This window comes from Podarcis gaigeae (genome assembly GCF_964106915.1).
Source record: "Podarcis gaigeae genome assembly, chromosome: 2".
Classification (NCBI taxonomy): domain Eukaryota; kingdom Metazoa; phylum Chordata; class Lepidosauria; order Squamata; family Lacertidae; genus Podarcis; species Podarcis gaigeae.
The window spans coordinates 38,354,245-38,374,452 of NC_139679.1; the positions used below are offsets into that span (position 1 = coordinate 38,354,245).

Genomic DNA, 20,208 nt, shown 5'->3' on the forward strand with positions numbered 1-20,208 from the left:
AGAATGAACCAACCTGCACAACAGGACTTTACCTTCTTCTCTTCCCCCATGCAATATTCCATGTGCACTCAAAATATTCTCCAGATGATTGGGGGAACACTCCAAAGAAATTTGGGGAGCACACAGAGACCAATTTAAACAATGTTGGATTCCACCTGTAGTGCATGTTTGTCAGAGTTTTTCTTTTAATGAGAAAGCTGAGCCCTTAAAGGTTATAAACCCATCATTTTACCTGGTAAAAAGCCAAAACTGATTAGCATACCATCCAACCTTGATGCCATCTGAAGTTGTAATGCTTAAATTGCTTCATAATCCTCTTTATTTCTATTAAGCCTTCTTGTTTCTACGTAATACTGCCCTTTTGTTTTCTTTTGATTAAAGTAGCACTTAAAAGGTGCAGTTTTAATTCCACAGTTTAACAGCATCTATACTGAATTATCAAAACAACCTATAACATACATTATATAAGAATTATAGTACACCTCACTGTACAGACGTGTTTGAAACTTCTTATCCTAATCTAGTTGAGAAGCTACTTTACTAGCCTTGGTGTGGAAGAGGGACAATCACCTTCGTCTGGCTCTAGATGAAGATGTATAGAATAGTGAAACCACGAGATCATAAAGCTGGGTTCCTATACCACTTTTCCATTGCAGTCTGCCATTATTATATGCAGTTCTAACACAGAACCTAAGTCTGAACTGATTTACCAATGATGTCTGCCATCAGTCATGGCACCAAGGGCCACTGGGAAATCACACTTCCTGCCTCTGAGGAAGACCACCAACTTGGCCCCATCCATTGACCAGTGGAGCAGCAGCTGCTCCCAAACTTGCTTTCCTCTTTCCTTCCCATTCCTTTCACAAAAACAACTCATACAGGGAAAACAGAGTACAGTGGTACCTCTGGTTACAAACTTAATTCATTCCAGAGGTCTGTTCTTAACCTGAAACCATTCTTAACCTGATATACCACGTTAACTAATAGGGCCTCCCGCTGCTTTTAATTCTGCTTTTTTTAAATAAAAAAACACAACACCCACCTGCATCCCCCAGAAAATCTGTTCTGGAGGAGAGCCTTCTCAACTGGTTTTCAGGGCAAGGTACTAAAGGTTGAGAGGGAGGGGGGAGTGACAATCTGCTCCCCTCCTCTGTTATTGTGCACCTCCTGATGGATCAAAAGTCCTGAACTTGTGCAAGGGCACCAAGTGAATGCAGCCAATTTTACTTTTGCTTTTGTTCCTGAAGAACCCCCTCTACAATAAAAAAATTCAGCTCTGAAAATATTAGGAAATACCAACTTAAGGAGTGGGGTGAGAGAGACAACAGCCATGATCAGACACAAGGGAAGAGAGGTCAGCAGACATTTACCAACAAAAGACTGCTATAGAAATATTGGTATGCCATGTGCATTATTCTCCTTGACTACAATATGCCACAGGAGCAAGGCAGATGGAGAAGAAGGGGTTACTGTCCTGGCAGTTATAGCAAGGTGGCAATTACAACAATATTGTTTTTAGGGCTATTCAAACCAATTAGGAATCTTATTCGGAGGGGGAGGAGGGTGGAACTAACATTGTTTCTGAGAGCAGTCTTTCTAAAACGATATTTGAGCAATGGTAACCCAGCCAGTTTTAAAACAAAATTTAATATTAGGTAGTTACACTGCAACTTTTTAAATAAAAATGAAGACTAGAAAAAGACCCCTTTTTTAAATAGGGAAATACAATTCTGCAAAGATGAGGCTGTTTATTAAGAATACATTCCACCTCTCCAGCCCTCTGAAGACAAACTGCAGAGCTGTGTGCAAAGCTAGACAATCTGGGCAGCCAGCCATAAAACATCACTTCTGTAGCACAGATACTGCTTTCACTCTCTTAAGCCCTCCACAGCTGTAAAATATAACAAGAGGGGCTCTGGTAACTAGCCTTTACTGTCTCAGACACTTTATGTTTCATGGGTCAAAGTTTGTGCATGGGTTGCATCTATTCTTAAAATACAAAACCACACCCAAATGAACATTCAGGAGGAATGTTATTGAAGTAAATATATTTAAAAAATAAAAATCAAGCAATCACATGCTGACATGTGGCACAGTTCATAATAGGTTTCCACAGAGAAAGCAATGGAAAAACAGGCTAGAATTATAGAAGGCTTAACGAGATTAAAGAAATAAGCGACCATTAAAAAAAATCTCATAAAATACACATTGTTTTTTGCTTGAGAATGAAGCTGTTTGTGTACTTTATATTTCTGAGTGGAAATGTTTACAACTGATAAGTTTGCTTTTAACTCACAATATGGGTCAACATCCAGAATATCATGCACCCCCACACCTATCATGCACCTTTTAGCTTTGCTCTCCAGCAGCCCTCTGTACCCACCACAATGATCACAAGTTCTCTGGAGCAGAATCCCATGAGCAATGAGAAGATGCCACCAGAAATATTTTTTTATGGTCACCTCCTTCTGCATATGCGCAACTGCTTTGTACACATAAATGGGAGCTGTCTCGATCTTAACCAGTGCACGCATACTTTAAAGCAAGTTCCACAACCAACAATGTAACAGTCCTTCAATTTAGAATGTTTCTGAATGGGCTGCAGGATAGAAGACAGCAGGTATGACTAATCTGTTTCCACAACTTGCTATATTTATCCTCTAAATACAAAGATTATGAACAATTGAAAGCCAGTTTTGTAATTAAATTTGTTATTGCCATAGCGTATTGCAATTCAGCAAAATATATTGGGTCTCTAATTCTTTTGACCTGGCTGATGTCTTTATAAAGCTACTGAAAACCTCTACCCATTATCACCAGAAAGTAACAGCTGATACAAAATTGGCTAGACTACATCATCCCTGGGCACTTAAGAGGTTTCTTATCATTCATCTCTACTACTAAACGGCCTTATGAACTCCTTCCTGAAGCTTCAAGACAAGGGGAGAAATATTCCAAATATGACATTATCTTGTAATCTGAATTTTAAACGGGTTCTAAAAATAAACAATAAATAAAACAAGCCAAAAATAGCTTACAAGGTAAAGAATGAGAATCCTAGTCATACAACAAAGCAACAACCTTCTATAGTTCATAATAGATGGAAAAACTTAGCAGATTAACGAATGTGTATTGATGTACACATTTGAAATGATTTTGTCTGAAATATTGTAACAGATTTCAAAAAGCAAATAAATTAACATATATCCCTGTGTGAATAGAAATGGGGTGGGAGCTAAGCTTTAAGTCTGCAGTGTTCTCATAGGGACTTTCTCTAGCAATTCTTTCCATCTGAAAGCCTTCCTTTGCTGAAGTAGAAGTCTGCCCCACCCCTGACCTCCTCCTCCAGCTTGTTTTGGAAAGGAGCCAGATGACAGCATTGGGAAAAGTGCATATTTATCTCTACAAGACCAGCTGCATAGAACAACTAAATGTAATTTAAAGGTATTATCCATTCTCGCACACACGGCGGCTTTATTTTTATGCCCTTAAGATTCTGAGTGCCAAAAAAATTTCATGTTGATGTTTTAGTAGGTATATCTCTAAAGGCTACATTTTTAGATTTACTGTATAAGTGTCCCAAAACTGGCAATCACTATGGCAACCATTTTGCTTATAAATAAAACCAAATTCCCTACACATGGAAATCTGTTTGCATTTTAAAATAGAAGTACAGAGAAACAGACTCAAAAATGTTTATTCTTTCCTAGATTGACTATTTTCACATACAAAGGGTTTTGTAATGCCTTCAAACAAGAGTTTGGGATACTATTTATTCTGATGATGGAGTGTTACACCTTGTTAAAATGTCTGACTAAAAGATGACAACAAAATCGCACACAACCTCTGTTGCTGGGCATATGATTCTTCTACAGTGATCATGTTATTTTTTATGATACAATGAATATCAAAGAAATTTTATATTTAAAATAGTACAAAATGTTAAAATGTTTAATTACTATCCTAATATTGTGGCTGCCCAAGAGGGCTAATAACCATCACCAAAAGCATACATCTATTCCAACTTCAGGAATAAATCAAGAATCACAAAAGTAATTATAAAACCCAATTCCTTCTTAGCAACAGGGCAAAATACTACTGCTAGGTGAAAGTGATTAAAGGACCTCTTCCAAACAATACATGGGGTCTAGCCTTCAGGTGGTTAGTCTGGAAATTATTTTCAAAATGAAAATCCCTTTTGTTGTTACTGTAGAATATATGTTGAAGAAGCCTAATATGAGGGTCAACACCAGGAACACCAGCCAGTGATCTTATTAGACAAGTGTCTAATATGTTGGTCAACATATGATAAGTATGTGGCCCATTTCTTTGTCTTTCATGTCTCCAACTGTATATTAGCTTTCGCTACCTATTCTAGAAGAATGTGATATGCATTTCCCAAAGACATGACCAACAGTCCAAGCAGAAAAAGGATACACCATAGTTTCAGACTGATGGCTTAGGACACCTGCCCTTGATGAGCTAACACCCACAGGGCTGAAGAACAAACTAATACTGGCATACTATTTAGAAATACATGAGGTATTGAAGATTCAGCAGTTAATCACACTGTGTAAGGACACAAAAATAAACCCCATGTGGATTAATATTGTGCTTTTCATCTGTAATCCTATACTCACTTCCCTTGTAGTAATCAATGTGACTGAAGTATAAAAGTAAACATGCATAAGACTGCACTATTAAAGTGTTTTATGGCCTGCTTGTTGACATAAGAAGAGCCTTGCTATATAAGACCAAAAGCCTATCTAGTCCAGCATCCCATTTCCTAAATAACCAACCAGATACCTATGAGAAGCACACAAGCAGGAGATGAGGAAGATAGCCCTCTCCCACTGTTCCCCAACAATTAGTATTCAGGGGCAATCTGCCTCTAATCCTAGAGGTAGCATATAGCCATCATGACTAGCAGCCATTGATAGCCTTACCCTTTATAAATGCATCTAGTTCCCTTTTAAAGTCATCTAAGTTGGCCATCAGCAGATCTTGTGGAAGCAAATTCTATAGCTTTAACTATGCACTGTCTGAAGAAGTGCTACCTTTTGTCTATCCTCAATTTTCCACCATTCAACTTTATAGGATGACAAACCCCCCCCATACTTATAGTATGAGGAAGATACTTCTCAGTCCAGTTTCTCTGCACCAGCCTCCAGATAATTTTGCTTGCTACCCTTTTTCCAGCTCTACAACATCCTTTTGAGAAGCAGCAACCAAATCCGTACACAGAATGCCAAATGTGGCCACACCATATATTGTAAAGGCATGATCCCTTGCATGCAATCTGCTTTTTTCACAGCTGCCGCATACTAAGTTAAGGTTTTTCATTGCATTATTCACCATGAACTCAAGTTTCCATTCCTGTCATTTGCACATTTTCTCTTTCAGAATGCATGGATAGTGGAAAACATGTTGGGTTTTCCCACCTATGCACTGAAAGAGCTATCTTTATGAGTCCTAGTGCTCACTCAGCCCATTTCATTTTTGATCAGTGCAATAGTCAGTTTTACAATGGAAGCATCTCTGACAAGGAGTTCACAGAATGCATCATAATTGCTTTGGTTACGGCATTAGTAGAAATCTCTCTTTCATAATGTACCTTATTTACTAATCCATGCATGTCCCAGGTGACAAAAGTAGAAAGCATCATAACTTGTCACTAATAATGCTCTAGGACATCAAACGATCATCAGGTAAGTAAAAATTACATTTAAAATCTATAACCAACTAACAAAAGTTTTAAAAAAGCAACAGAAAAGGCACAAGTGGTTTTAAAAAAATAATAGTCTTTTCCACCTTTTCTACCAAAAGGTATCTGCGAAAGGTATTCAGAAAACTGAAAGTTACCAAATGCTTGCACAGAAAATTGATAATATTAGATAACAGGAAAATAACTGTATGAATAAAACATGCCTGTAGTTGTGAAGGGAATATTAAATATTTCTGATGCACTGTTTGGTATCAGAGTTCACAGTTAGGTATCAGTAGCCAGAAAGGGTAGAAGGAAGAGGGTGTCAGATGATGACTGGAAATTCCAATAACCAGCTATGGGGGAAAGATTAAATCATAAGCTTTACCCATTGACAAACTCTTCAACTCTATCTGGATTATGAGGAAAATTAAATAATTACTAAATGTGTATCTTGACAGCCACACAAAACATAGAAAAACAAGTCAGAAGTGAGTCTCACTACGTAGAAATCAAACAATATATTATGGGCTTTTAAAAACATATCTATAGTTTATTGCAGCTGTCTTCTTCTTTCTTCCTTATGTGTTCTTATGTCTGTATTGCTAAGCGTTTATCTGCTGCATCTCAACAATTTACCCATAAAATTTGATGCATCCAATGAGGTTCACTAAAATAAGTGACAATTACTTGTTCTTATATATTCCAATTCAGCCAGGATTTTGGTTTCTCTCTCACCCACATTTCAATATCTCTAAGAAGGAGTTGATATTATAAACATGTGCCAAAATTACAATGGAACTATTGGGTGCTCACCAATGTTAATCCTATTCAGAGTAGAATCATTGAAATTAATGAACACCACTACCTTATTTACAGAGTAGATAGGTCTACCCTGACTTAGAAAACAAAACAATGGGTTGTCCCTATTACACACAGAGTTTAAATGGAGAAAAACTCTCCAACAGAGGACATTAAACTAAAATTAAAGACTGATCTTTATAAAGCGACTAACTAAAATATCTACCAAGGCATTCTGTATTAAGTGAGCCATAGATAACATTTTCTATATTTTGAAAACATAGCAACCTTCTGTGCATGGACTACTGCACTTCCAAGTTTAAGCTTTGAAGCAAATGAAGCAGAGGGTTTTCCAAATACTTTTAATAAAATTTGCACAGGTAGAATTTTGTATACACTGAAATCCTACTTTGACCCCGATACTTTAGTAACTGATGGTTTGCTCCATTAATCATTGCTACCATAAAAGGAAAAACTGTTGACACAAAAATATGCTAAAATATTTTACTCCAGCAAAGAACTTAATAATATAGACACAAAAGAAGCCTACATTCTAAAGAAACACTGAAAAAAAGATCCAGTCATCTTTTTATACTTGACTGTAGGCAATCAAGGATGAAGTTCAAGTTTTCTCCAGTTGGTTACATTCAATCAGCTTTTCCATTCTAGCTACACTTAAACCAAGACAAATTGCCAAGGCTAATTATCACTATTTTCCAAACATTGCATCACATGGTAATGTGAGATGCTATCAACAGCATGCACACACTAAAATAATTTAAGATTAATTCTGTTCCATAAATTATTATCTTTTCCATATTTTCTCATGTGCATGATGTGGTGTGGGATTTTTTTGCAGGGACAAGGAACTACATGCAAAATATGCCTGATAAATACTGAAGTTTTTAAAGCTGGCATCCAAGTCTATTTTAATCTTTGAATATAATAGCTTATTATTAGAAAGCACTTCATAGATCTATTATTTTACTGACTACAGCACATTTTTTAAAAAACACTACAGAAAACAGCTCTGTTCTGTACTTATTGCACGGGGAGCCGCATGCACTGAATTACTTAAAAGGTCTTTTACATTTTTAACTTTTCCTGCCTCCCAATTAAGAGAAGGGAATGGCCCTCCTCTTACCTTTGCTTCGTTTCCTTCTGGGGCTCTTTGGCAGCTTTCGACTCAGTCTCCTTGAAAAAGAACAAGTGAATATTTTGTCTGGCGTCTGGGAGTTTCACTAACGTGCTCCTTTCTTTCTTTAATGCTTTTTCTTACAAAAAGTACCCGTATTTTTTCACGTTGAATACGAAAAAAATCTCACACGGCCAAGAAAGTCAGTTGTTGGATTTTTTTTTTATATATTTATGCCCGTTCCAATAAAAAAAAAACCACCAAAAATAACCTGCCACAAAGGAGGAGGGAGGGGGTTGGGGAAACCAGACAAGAAATCAACAGTATCCAAGTAGAAGAGCTAAAAGCTCCAGTTTGATTCCAGCCCAGAGAAGTGCAGCAGATGCAGGTCCTTTTTTAAAATATCTTTTTTATTTCCAGTGAAGCAGAACTAGCAGTTATGAGTCCCCAGCTAGAGTTTTGCACACGGAATTTTGTTCTAAAATTAAATGTACGTGGTTGCAGCAAAAATGAACTGTTGGGATGTGAGAGAGTGGAAAATGTTATGCTTTCTAATTGATCAGAACACAGCTTTTAAAAAATATGTGTTTGGGAGATTCTCAGTTTATATGGATGAGCATCTGAATATTTTGTTTTCAAAAGTGCAAATTAAAATGGAGAAAATTGTACCCATCCAGAAGTGTATAAGGGAATAGCTTAGGAAAAACAAAAAGGAGCCACGGGGGATCCAGAAGAGTCTCACATCCAAACAAGAAGTACCCAGTACGGTCTCTCTAAAAAGGGAGGAGAGACGTGGAACACAAGCAGGAAAAGGATCTAGCAGTCTCTCTCAGGCAGATCCAAGGGGGAGAGCAATCCAGGCAGTGTCTCAGAAGGCAAGGATCCACAGATGCCAGCGAAATCCACCAGCTGTGCCTTTCATATGTGGATCCAAGGAAGGGAGGTCCAGCAGTCTCTCTGATAGACAGGGATCCTAAAAGGATCCAGGAGATAAGCTTCTTGCTGTCGAGGGGGTCCACCAGTCTCTCTCATGGGGATCCACCCAGCTATGCCAAACATAGGTGGATCCAGAAAAGAAGGCGAAATCCAGTCTCTTTCTTTCTCACAGGGTCAGGATCCACGGATCCCAGGGCGATCCAGCCGTTGAGTTTCTCATAAGGAGGTCCGTCAGGCTCTCTCCCGGTGGGATCCACCCAATCAGTAGCAGGATCCAGCAGGCTCGCTCGCTCGCTCTCCTTCCCCTCCACAGGGACTCAAGAGAGAGAGAGGTTCTCGGGGGGGGGGAGAGATACGGGGGATTTGTGGAGGCAGCAGGAGCGGCTCCTCGGACGGAGCTTTCGCTCGGAGGGGAAGGGGGTTGGGCCGCTGGCGGGACAGGCGATGCCGCCGAGCTCAGTGATGCTGCCGGGCCGGCCCCCCGCTCCTCCTCGCAGCAGTAGCAGCAGCCGCCTGCACCACCACCGCCGCCGCCTCTGTCCTCCGCTTCAGGAGCAGAGCTGCTGCCACCGCAGCCATTTTGTTACTAACTGACAAGAGCCCCGCCAGGCAGGCAGCGCGAGACCACAACGGAGCGCGGAGGGGGGGGGGCAGGGAGACGCGAGAGTTACTCCCTCCTCCCCTCCCCAACCTCAAACAGGAAGTCTCGTCCGCCGCTCAAGTCACGTGGTGGTTGGGGGGGGGGACAGGCATAAAAGAAAGCTCTGAGACATGCAAATGAGGCGGGGAGGAGAACCAATGGCGTGACGGCAGGAGTCCCGCAGCTCCGCCTTTCCCTCGCTCTCATCTCGTCTGCCTGAGAGCCGGAGCTGATGCCTTTCCCTGTTGCTCGCTGCGCGCTCCCCCCCTCGCCTGCCTGCTTGCCTTTCTCCTCCGTCCATCTTGTGTGTTACCTAATCTGCACGGAGGGAGCTATCAGATACGGTCCGTCCGCGTTGCAGGTGGAAAAAAAAGCACAGGCTTGGAATGAAAATGATGGGGAATTTTGCTGTGGTAATTTTGCACGGGAAAACATAGCACTGGGGTTTGTTTCTATCTATCTATATATATGCATAATACTCGACTAGCCTGCGCTTGAATTGCATCTGCTTCAGTATATTGCTGTTGTTATTTTTAGCTCTGCAGAAACCTGGCGCTGCTGTTTTGAAAGATTTTGAGGGGGGGTTACAAATCGGCTCCTCTGAATGAAAACGAATGAATTTGCTTAGTTTTTACACAAAATTCCGCCCCCACCCGAGCATCAAATTAAAGCTTACATTGGTGCGTACAGACTGCCCTGCAAATGCCAGAGATCTGGGGGATGCCACAGGACATGTGTCGTCTTTGTTTTTCTATGGAATTCCAACAGATCCTATCTGTACCCACCGACTGCATCATCATCTTCATAAAAAAGGACCTTAAAGCATCCCTCACAAATGTACATATTTTTAAATTACCACACAAGAGATCACATCCGTGCCCATGAACGGCAGCATAATATGGCATGTGCACTTGACAGCTTTGCTGTGTGCAAAAACAGATCAATAATATTGCACTATGGCAGCAGTAATGTTCATGGTGCAGACTGTGAACATGGAGAGGTTCTGATTTGGTGGGAGCTGTGGCAGGAATCTGAATCAAAAAAATCTAGCAGATTCTTAGGAAACTGCCATCAATCCATATTTTTGTACTATGGTGGCACTGTGAAGGGTTGCATCCATGCTTCTGTGCCATGGCAGCACCACAAAACAATGGCCATAGAGACAGATGTGATCTGTGATATGGCGGAATTGGAGGGGTGGCTGTGTTAAAAAACAACGCACATGCAAATTCAAAACCCAGAGTTATTGATGCAAAACAAACCAGCCCACAGTACACTTAGCTGAAGTTTCCAGACATGCAGACAAGCTTTTGTGATGTCAAAATAAAATATATGGGGGGGGGGGGATAATGACAGCATGCTCCCCAACATTCTGTTATCCTGCCTGACAGCCAACCAATTGCTTTGGCTGTTTTTTTTCATAGTCTGTTGTTTACAAGAGTTCCTATCCCTTACAGTTTAGTGGCTACTTAAATGTCCCCTCGCACCCCAATAGAAAGATCAGGGTCACAGCCTGACACCAGACAAATCTAATTTCAAAACCTACCATTGCTGAGAAAGGAAACTAACTCCCATCTGAGATCCCCAGAGGGCTGCAAGAACAGCTAGTAAAACAAAAACAAACTGAGCTTGCCAATGCAGGATGTGCCAGTGCCAGACAGGCTGTGCATGTGTGTGTGTGCGCGTCCCCGCACACCAATACATCACTGTGAATTGCTTGACATGTTTAGTAACAGTTGTAAGGAAGGGAGGAAAATGCACCTGCAATGGAATGCACCCTATGCTATGGATTCTGTATGACCCAGGAAAGCACATAAGGAGAATTCTGTTGGAAATTTATTAGATCCAGTGTGTAAATCTAGCCTTGTGGAAGTGCATCAGATCATGCTGTGTCTCCCTGTTTTATAGAAATGTGTGGATTTCTCAAGTTGCATCCATAGGTTCAAACTCCTAGATGCTTTTGCATCAAGAACCTAAACTTGTTAAGTGGGATGTAAATTATTGCTAGAAGCCCTTTTGCTTCATATTAATTAATAAGCAACAAAGTCTCAATAACATAAATTTGGTTCCCTTCCTCACTTAACTCCTAAGTATGAACAAACAATCTTTTAAACACACAAGTGGTACACATAAAAATGGACACCTACATCAAAACAAGATGGTGACAAAGTTGCAAGGGCAAAAAAGAAAAATCTGCTCCAGCTGTGTCCAGCTTTAAACAAGAAAATCAGTATAAAATGGACTAAAATGGTTGCTTATTGCCTGCATCACTCCACCCCCAGGCTTCGGTTGGGCTTCATTTCTCACAAACATTCTAAGATCTCACAGAAAGCTGCCAACAGTGCAGCATCTGTGAAGGACCTAGCTGACTGAAAAGGATCTCGCAAAGGATTGACATGGGAGAATTCATTTGCAGAGATACTCAGCAGGTAAGGAGGCTGAGAGCTGAGGATCCTATAAGTAAAGTTGGTATAGCAGTCAATTAACCAGGCAAATTGTCAATTTGATCATAGTAAAATATTAAGTCATGTGGATGTTGGTAATAAGAGGTAGAGCCTTCTCAGTGGCAGCACCTCATCTGTGGAAAATATGGCTAGCCTCCACACTGTTAAGTTTTAGGTTGCAACCAATGACACAGCTATTCACACAAGTTTCAGGTACAAATACAGATTATGGTCTTACTGCTGATACCATGCTTCATGTCTTGCCTGTTATTTAGTTGCGTTGTTATAATAGATGGTTTTCATTATTATTGCTGTATTGTATTTTATCATTTTGTGCACCATTCTGTACTCTGTGAGAGGAAGAGCAGTGTATAAATAGAAATGTGGCTGCTTCACTTTTTCTTTGCATCACAGGAATATCTGATAGCAGTGACAGTCCCTCCTACTTCCTCAACACCCAACCACATATCATTTAGGAATACACACCCTTTGCCCTGCAACTTTTTCCAGGGAACTTTCAGCCCTACCTTCCCAATTAAAGTGCATGGCCAAACTTATCCTTTTGGCCAGGCTTTATAACTGCAAGCATCTGTGAATAGAAAACATAGGGTTCAGGAGGAAGCAGACAGCAAATCACACAAGCAGTTCTCAGAGTAGCAGCGATCATGATGGTCTCCATGTGACCTAGCACTGGAGCAGTGATGTCATATAGAAGATTTGCAGAATTATAACTGGTGTATGCACACTTCGCTACTGTGCTCCCTTGAAACAAACACATTGAACTGACTTGCTTATTACTGTGTCAATATTTACTCACCAGCCAATTGCACAGGTTTGTTTGTTTTACTGGTCCTAAGAGCATACGAAGAGCCTTGCTGGATTAGATCAAAGGCCCATCTAGTCCAGCATCCTGTTCCCTCAGTAGCCAATCAGATGCCTACGAGAAGTCCACAAGCAAACACCAACTCTGCGTCAAAGTAGTGAAGCTAACAGATAGAGACCAGGTGTAGGAAGAAGGGAGTGGATTAAAAACAGGAGCATGATAGAAGACAGAACCTGAAAGGTAGAAAGGAGGGTTGTGAGAACCTTGTGACAGGTCCAAAAACAAGTTGCTAAGCAAGGGTTACTTGGGATGCTCTTAGATCATATGCCTGAGAACCAGGAGAGTAGGGAAGCTATTAAAGAAAGTGTCGCTGCATCTCAAATGATTTGAAGTAACCAGCCAAATTTTGGGTTGCATATATACAAATAACAGAAAGAGAGCCTTTCCAATGCTGGATAGCTCACTTGGTTAGAGTGTGGTGCTGATAAAGCCAAGGTTGCAAGTTCTGTCCCCATATGGGACAGCTGCATATTCCTACATTGCAGAGCATTAAACTAGATAATCCTCAGGGTCCCTTCAAACTCTACAGTTCTACAATTCTATGAATATGGGCCTCAGAAACAGGTTTTGTAGTTTCTGTTCAAGAGCTTCACAGGTGGGAATTGTCTGCATGTTTCACCCCAGAGCCCACTCTTTCTGGTGAGCAGGGCTTAGGGTCCTTTACACAGGAGGTAGCAAAGGAAGAGGAACAATCAGAGTGCCTGAGTTGCTGAGGATGGAAGAACATCAGCCCCTTCTCTAGATCTCTTAATGGCCACAGCAAATACCTGGATTGGGAGCCTCGCTGTGTAAAGCAGGCATGGCCGAACTTGGCCCTCCAGATGTTTTGGGGCTACAACTCCCATGATCCTTAGCTAACAGGACCAGTGGTCAGGGATGATGGGAGTTGTAGTCCCAAAATATCTGGAGGGCAGAGTTTGGCTATGCCTGGTGTAAAGGGTTTTGATTGGACACCTTGTTTTAGTGCTGTGAGCTTAACGTACAGAAGCAGTTGCTTGCCTTGGGCACCCTTGGACTGTCAGTATTTTGCAGGAGGGACTCAGGCACATAACACAACAACTTTAGGTTTGCACAATTAAAGCAGATTAAAGGGTTCTTACACCCTGGCACACAAATCCACTTTTTAAGAAATCAGACCTTTTTGTGTTTTGGAAAATGATGTGGAAATTTATTGAAAAGTATGGGGTGGACAAATGACTTAACAGGAAGACATGCCATTGCCCCATGCTCATTCTTGTATAACCTTCCTTTGAAGAACTGCTCAATAAAAAGCAGATACAATTTAACGACCATGTAAGCAAATTAGGGTAAATGCTCAATAAATGCACCATCTTGAGGAGCCTTGTGGCTACTATATGGGAAAGAAATTCCAGTCTTTTTCTCCAGCAAGCAAACCATAATTGGAGTTAAGGTACAAAGGCATTGATGCTCTGTATACTTTTTGCACATTTAATCACTACTTGTACCTTTTTCTAGAGGGGTTGCCCGGGTTAGTCTGTGGTGTTGCAAAAAGAATAAAAAGTCATGTGGCTCCTTAAAAAGCAACAAATTATTTATTCATCTGATGAAGTGAATTGTAGTCCACAAAAGCTTATGCCATAATAAATTTGTTCGCCTTTAAGGTGCCATAGGACACTTCTCTTTTTCTTCTCCGCTTGACCGTGTCCTTTCTTTGGAAAGTGAGCCAGTGATGCCAACAGCATAGCTCCTTTCCAACATTCACCAGCAACTATTGCACTGAGGTTTAAGTGGGGAGAGAAAGCCCCTTTTTCTGTGGGTGCCAGCAGCTCCCTGATTGTGACAGTGCTGCTGTTGCTTTAAAGCAAGTAAAGCACCAGGTGGTGTTCTCCCATCTATTATAATAGCTTTCTGTTCCAGTTCTGGTCTGAATTCTAGTACCTGAAATCTCTGCTGGTGTTTTGATCCCCTGTTTTAAGGGACATTTGCTCTGGCATGGAGAGAAAGAGGTCTCAGATCTTTGTATGGTGAGTATTGAGTACAGCAAGTGATAACCAGTGTAACAGGATGCTAAGGGAGAACGCTTCCCCCATCTTCAATTCATAATAGCTCTATTTTTAGCTGCTGTGTATCAGCCTGACAGTGTCTTTGGTTCACGGGAATGGGAATATAATTAGATCTGTTTTTGCCACTGGAGGGAGACCACATTGCTTGAGAAAGCAATAGAAAGAGAAGCCCAGAACAAAGCAAAACAAATACCAGAGTTTTATATTTAGAACATACTGTTTTCTAGGGCAGGCAGGATTTATATGCCTGCGAAGTATTTCAGCAGTGAGATTTAAACTTAACCTTTTGCTTCTCACACAAAAAGTACTGGCAATCAAAGATAAGAATTTTCCTGGCTCTAGCAACTTTTTTTTTTATATATATAAAAAGCAAGCTTGTGCCAACAAGCAGCAGCAGCAGCCATCCATACACTACAGGTGCTGGGGGCTTTATTTTGTCTGTGGCATATATAAATCCAGGTGGAAGACAGATGAATTGCATGGGAGGAATGGAGTAAAAAAACACATACACCAACAAACAGCAAATAAAGAGTTCTACTTGTGAACTGAGCCAACTTTGTAATGTTTATGAATATAGGTCAACACCTACAACGCCTCCCCCCCCCTCCAGCAACGTAACCAAACAGCAGCAACAGCAGATTGTCTCATTGATACTTTCAGAAAGGATTTTGCTTCTGACATAAGCCAAAAGCCTGAAATAAACAGAATGGGCACAGCCATGTGGGCTTCGTTGCTGATGTACAGTACAATCTAATTAACAGGATATAATATGATTACAGTGTCACTAATTAAATAATAAATAAAGCTGCTGTCCGATTAGAATGGCTTGTTTTGCTGTGTTAAAAGAAAACATGCCAAATGAAATTTGCCTCCAGATTAAGGGTTTGTAAAAGATCGTTTTTGGAAAAGCTTTCTAACTAGGTGTTTTTATGCACTATTTAAACAGTGCCAAATATTGTAGCTATATTCTAATTGCATGTAGTTCACCACTTGCAGCTCAGTGACAGTGCATCTGCTTCGCAGGCAGAGGTTTCCAGGTTCAATTCTCTTCATCTCCGGGTAGGGCTGAGAGACACCCCTTTCCGTAACTCTGAAGAGCTTCTGCCAGTCAGTGTATACAATATTGAGTTAGATGAACCAATGGCCAGACTCTGGATAAGGCAGATTCCTGTGTACCTGTTCTCCAAGTACAGGGTATCCACAAGGCAGCGTCTAGAAACTCATTGGTAGGGCTCCAAAATTCAGGTTTATATTTTCACTTGAAAGGATGTGGAGGATCACCTTGTGATGGAGAGCTCCTATTGAAACTGTCTTAGCAGTTGCTTAACTCAGTGCTTTCCACCAAAATGTCAGTTCCCAGCATTCCACTGCTTTCTGTCCACACCAGAGGGCACACCTTAACAGAATGTTTCTGCACTGCATTTTCTAGCTCCTCCCCTCAGTCATTCACTATTTTTTCCTCATTATGAGCTATTTCCATATGTGTACACCTTGTAACAAAAGTTGTCACTGGTACGGCACAAGAGCACATGTTACCAGCCCCTAGTTATCATGTTTTATTATAGAAAAAAAAACTGTGACTTATCTTTTCTTTTGATGTTGGGTGGGGCGTGGGGGACACATTCATTTTCATTTGTGTGAGGGTTTGGTTGTTTTAAAGTGTAGCATAGAGCTGTTGTGCAAAGACCTCTATATTACTACTATTTTTCAAAAAGTCCTGATGTATGTGCTGCAATTACAGTCTCCAAAGAAACCCCTCAGGTGTGTTGAGACTTTGAGAAAATAGCTCCTCTCAACTGCATTCTTGAAATTCCAAGGTGCCTTCTGCCTGCAGCCAAGATGGTGGCAGTCGGCTTGTACAGTATGGGCTGCCAGAAACAATAGCTAGATTTTGCTCAGGTGAGGATCAAATGCAAGTAGGTATGTGACAATAGGGACCACCCACTGAAACATCACCACACAAATGACAAAATGCATACACACAAAAACTGCAGTGGTAACTGCAGATGTATAATGGGTCATTTTTACTTAATTGAATACTTGTCTATTGCAATGCATCCTACATGGGGCTACCCATGAAGACAGTTTGGAGACTGCAGCTGGAGTAAAAGACCATAGTGTAGACAATTATATTGTCACCTTGGGAGCACATAACATGGTTCCTGAGGCCATTACATTGGTTGCCTATTTCTCACCAAGCCCAATTCAAGGTGTTAAGTATACAAAGCCCTAAACGGCTTGGGGCCCATCTGCTTGAAAAAGCACCTCTCCCAATACCATCATGTCCAAGAATACCATCACTGGCCAGGAAGGCCTTCTCTCTTCCATGATCAAGTCAAAGGAGACTGGAACAGAACCTGGAACAGAGCATTATAGGTGGTGGCACCCTAGAGCTGGAATTTGACAAACATGCCCACCCCCATGAATTCAAACAAGCTGCCACACTATATGGTATTAAATGACAACTGAAAATGTTTGTTTGTTTGTTTGTTTGTTTGTTTGTTTGTTTTCTCAAGACTGTGGGTTGTGGCAGCAGATGAAAACTATTGTTACCAGATGGAAAATTTGGCATGTTGCTTTTAGATTTATAATATGTTCTATTTATAATTTTGTTTCTGCTGTTATTGATAACCTGTCCTTTGACCTGAGGGTGAAGCAAGAAATATAAATCCCAATAATAAATAAAATGAATAAAGTGTGGGCTAACACTTTGATAACAAAGACCTCATGGGGACAGCTTGGAAAACTGGACGTGAGCAGTATCAATGTTGCAATAAACCTCCATCTGGAAGCATCCAAATAAGAGGTTAAAACAACAGATTTCTGAGCCTGTGCTAACTGTAGCTTACCAGCCTTGGGGACAGGTCTGTTGAATGCAGACCAATTGAGTTCAGAATTGGCACAGAAGCTCATAATGTGCCTCAACTTTAATTCTGAACAGGACCAGAATTTCAGAGCAGGGAAGCATGATTCACAATACAATCAAGTTATTTGCAAACTGGGAAAATTCCCATTTTCAGCCTGTTACGTTTCAACTTCATCAGCAACACGGCTTGATCCGAGATGTCTCTACTCAGAAGTAAGTCCCACTGATTTCAGTAGAGCTTTCCCCTACATATGTGGGAATAGAACTGAAGCCTAAAACTGCAGCTGGTCTAGTTTCTTCTACTTCCTAGTACAGCTATATCTATATAATACAAAAGAGTTTGCTAGAGATTTGCTGCTTACCTCCTGGGGTCATTCTGCCATTGCTAGTTCAAATACCAGCAGACTCTTTTTGGCATTTTGCTGCATTTGAGTAACACCTCTGTTGTCGTGTTGAGGTTCCTTGTTGCTCACTTATCTACCTAACTCTGCATGGCTGACTCCTTCCTGTGTTACAAGCCCCCAGGAGAGCCGCCTGGAAATGAAACTCCTCTGATGGAAAGCTTTTGTTTCAGCCACCTCAGCTTCCTCTAACTCTCCAAGATGAATCTACTCCCTATCAGATTAGTTTTGCTATCTTTCTCAGTTGCCACTCTGCTCTATAAAGAAGCTCTTAATTCTGCTGGCTCTGTCACCTCTATTGAGTGATGACCACGTAGGTGTCAAGCTTGGCAGGGGAAGCCTATTGTAGGGTCAGTTGTTACTATTAGTGTCATCTACAAGAGCTAATATGTGCCCACTGTGTGTGTTTAAATGTGCAGAGGCTGTAACAAGCACAGAGTATCACATATGAACAGCCTTACTAGCGGTTCTTTCAGAGCTCTTTATTCAGGATTAATCCTGATCGGATTGCAAAAAAAACTTCCGCCGTGATTAGATGGTGCCTGGTCTTTACTGATTTGTTCACAGGGCAGTTAGACAACCACAGGCATTTACATACCACCAACTCATAAAACTCATAGTGATGTACGGTCACAGTAACTTGGGTTGCAGTATGGGTTACAGCAACATAGGTAAAAACAATGGAATGACTTTAAAACACGGAAATTATGAAATTGTAAAATACAGAGCAAATGAACAACACTGAATGTCTAGTTCCTATTCAAAGGTCTTGGGTGGATTCTATCTTTTAAATGTTTAAAACAGTTCTAAATGATGCTTCAGGAGCCACAGGGAACTGTGTCAAGAGCCCATTCATTCAATGGGTGCCTTTGACAGTGGCAGCATTTGAAGTCACCCAGGGGTCTGTGCCTGTCCTGCCAGCTGCAAAGCCAGCAGAAAGCTGTGTGAAGAGCTTCACGGTGCTATGTCTTTCTTGAGCCTCAGGCTTCTTTGCTGTCTAGTCAGGTCTATTAAAGCCCATTTTGAAACTAACACTTTTTCTTCTCTGTATTTTGCATGTGCTTGTATCTCACATGCCCACTCTGGGCCCTGAAGGAAATGCTTTCCCCAGCAGAAACGATGCCCTCCAACAGTGGCAATTTTGGCAGGTGCACCTGGACAGTCAAACTATCTTTCAAGGATGAAAGATAGCTGCGCCTGCTGGGCATTTGGCAAGATGGGAACACTGTACTTCTGGCAAAGTCGTACCATTGCATATCTTTATTTGAATATCTATCTAGTCCTAGCCTTCAAAAGCAAAGGATTTGACTTTTTCCAGATTCTGTCAATTCACCCCTGAATTCTCTAGTGGGGGCACAATCGAAATCATTGACCCACATGCACAATGCCTGGAATTTTATGGCAATATAGATCATTAGTGGTCTATTTCACAGAGATATTAAGATAATGAAGGTGAATATTGAGGGAGCCCACACCTTTGATCAGCTCCTTTAATCATAATATACTGTTCTGTGAGAAAGGTATAATAATTCAGTTGCCTTAATGAGAGCAACCAATTAGTCACAATCTCAGATGTAGGAGAATAGTTTTCCACAGAGAATTTTCAGAGGGAAGCCACATACCCAGCATAGTAAATTCATTGCCTGAGTTGTGTGGCTTCATGGATTAAGATGACATGGCGCAGCAATATGCGGAATGTGGGCACCAAAGTCATGTGCTCACTTGTAGGCTTGAGATTGGTTTTTCTTTTTTTTTTTACACCAGCCATCCTCAACCTGTTGCCCTCCAGATGTTTTGGACTATAACTCTCATCAGCCCCAGCCAGCATGATAGGAATTGTAGTCTGTCCATTTTTAAAGTAATAGTTTTGCATCCAGTGGAAATCCAGTCCCAGTTTGTGGACATCCAGTAAGTATGATTTGGACACATATATTTCATATAATAAAAACATGTGTATGGGTGGGTGAATTGTAATATATTTAAACATATCATTTTTAGTAATATTGTAGAATTATTGTAAAACACTACATTCAGTGTTATGGCCCCAAGCCTGTGGAACTGCCTCCCAATTGTGATTAGATAGGCATCCTCCTTGCCAAACATCAGGTACATGACAAAGATTTTTTTTTTTATTCCAGCAGGCATTTTAGGGAAGTGTATGAGTTTATGTTTGGTTTTATGATGTATTTCTACTGTTTTATTATCTGTATGGTTTATTTATGTGCACCACTTAGGAATGCTAGTGATTAAACAGTATATAAATGTCTTAAACACATAAATAAACTACCAGGCCATACTCCATGGCTGCTGGTGGGTCATCGGTTGTGCAGGTCTTAGGTATGCAAAGGCTCTTCTCCACTAAGCTGATTCATTC

The 20,208-nt window shown here is 40.8% G+C and overlaps 1 protein-coding gene and 1 long non-coding RNA gene across 13 annotated transcripts in view; both read right to left on the reverse strand.

Annotated features, from left to right (window-relative positions):
- TNRC6C (trinucleotide repeat containing adaptor 6C) overlaps window positions 1-9,300 on the reverse strand; it is a 118,995-nt gene extending 109,695 nt beyond the window's left edge. For 11 of the 12 annotated variants that reach the window (XM_083725789.1, XM_083725788.1, XM_083725798.1 and 8 more), the window contains exon 1: window positions 7,650-9,300. The gene's annotated coding sequence lies outside the window, so the exon portion shown is untranslated. The remainder of the gene's footprint in view (window positions 1-7,649) is intronic. The other variant, XM_083725790.1, reaches the window with a different exon arrangement.
- The window catches only part of LOC310839568, a 321,862-nt gene that overhangs the window by 6,057 nt on the left and 295,597 nt on the right, over window positions 1-20,208 (reverse strand). The gene's annotated exons all lie outside the window — the stretch shown is intronic.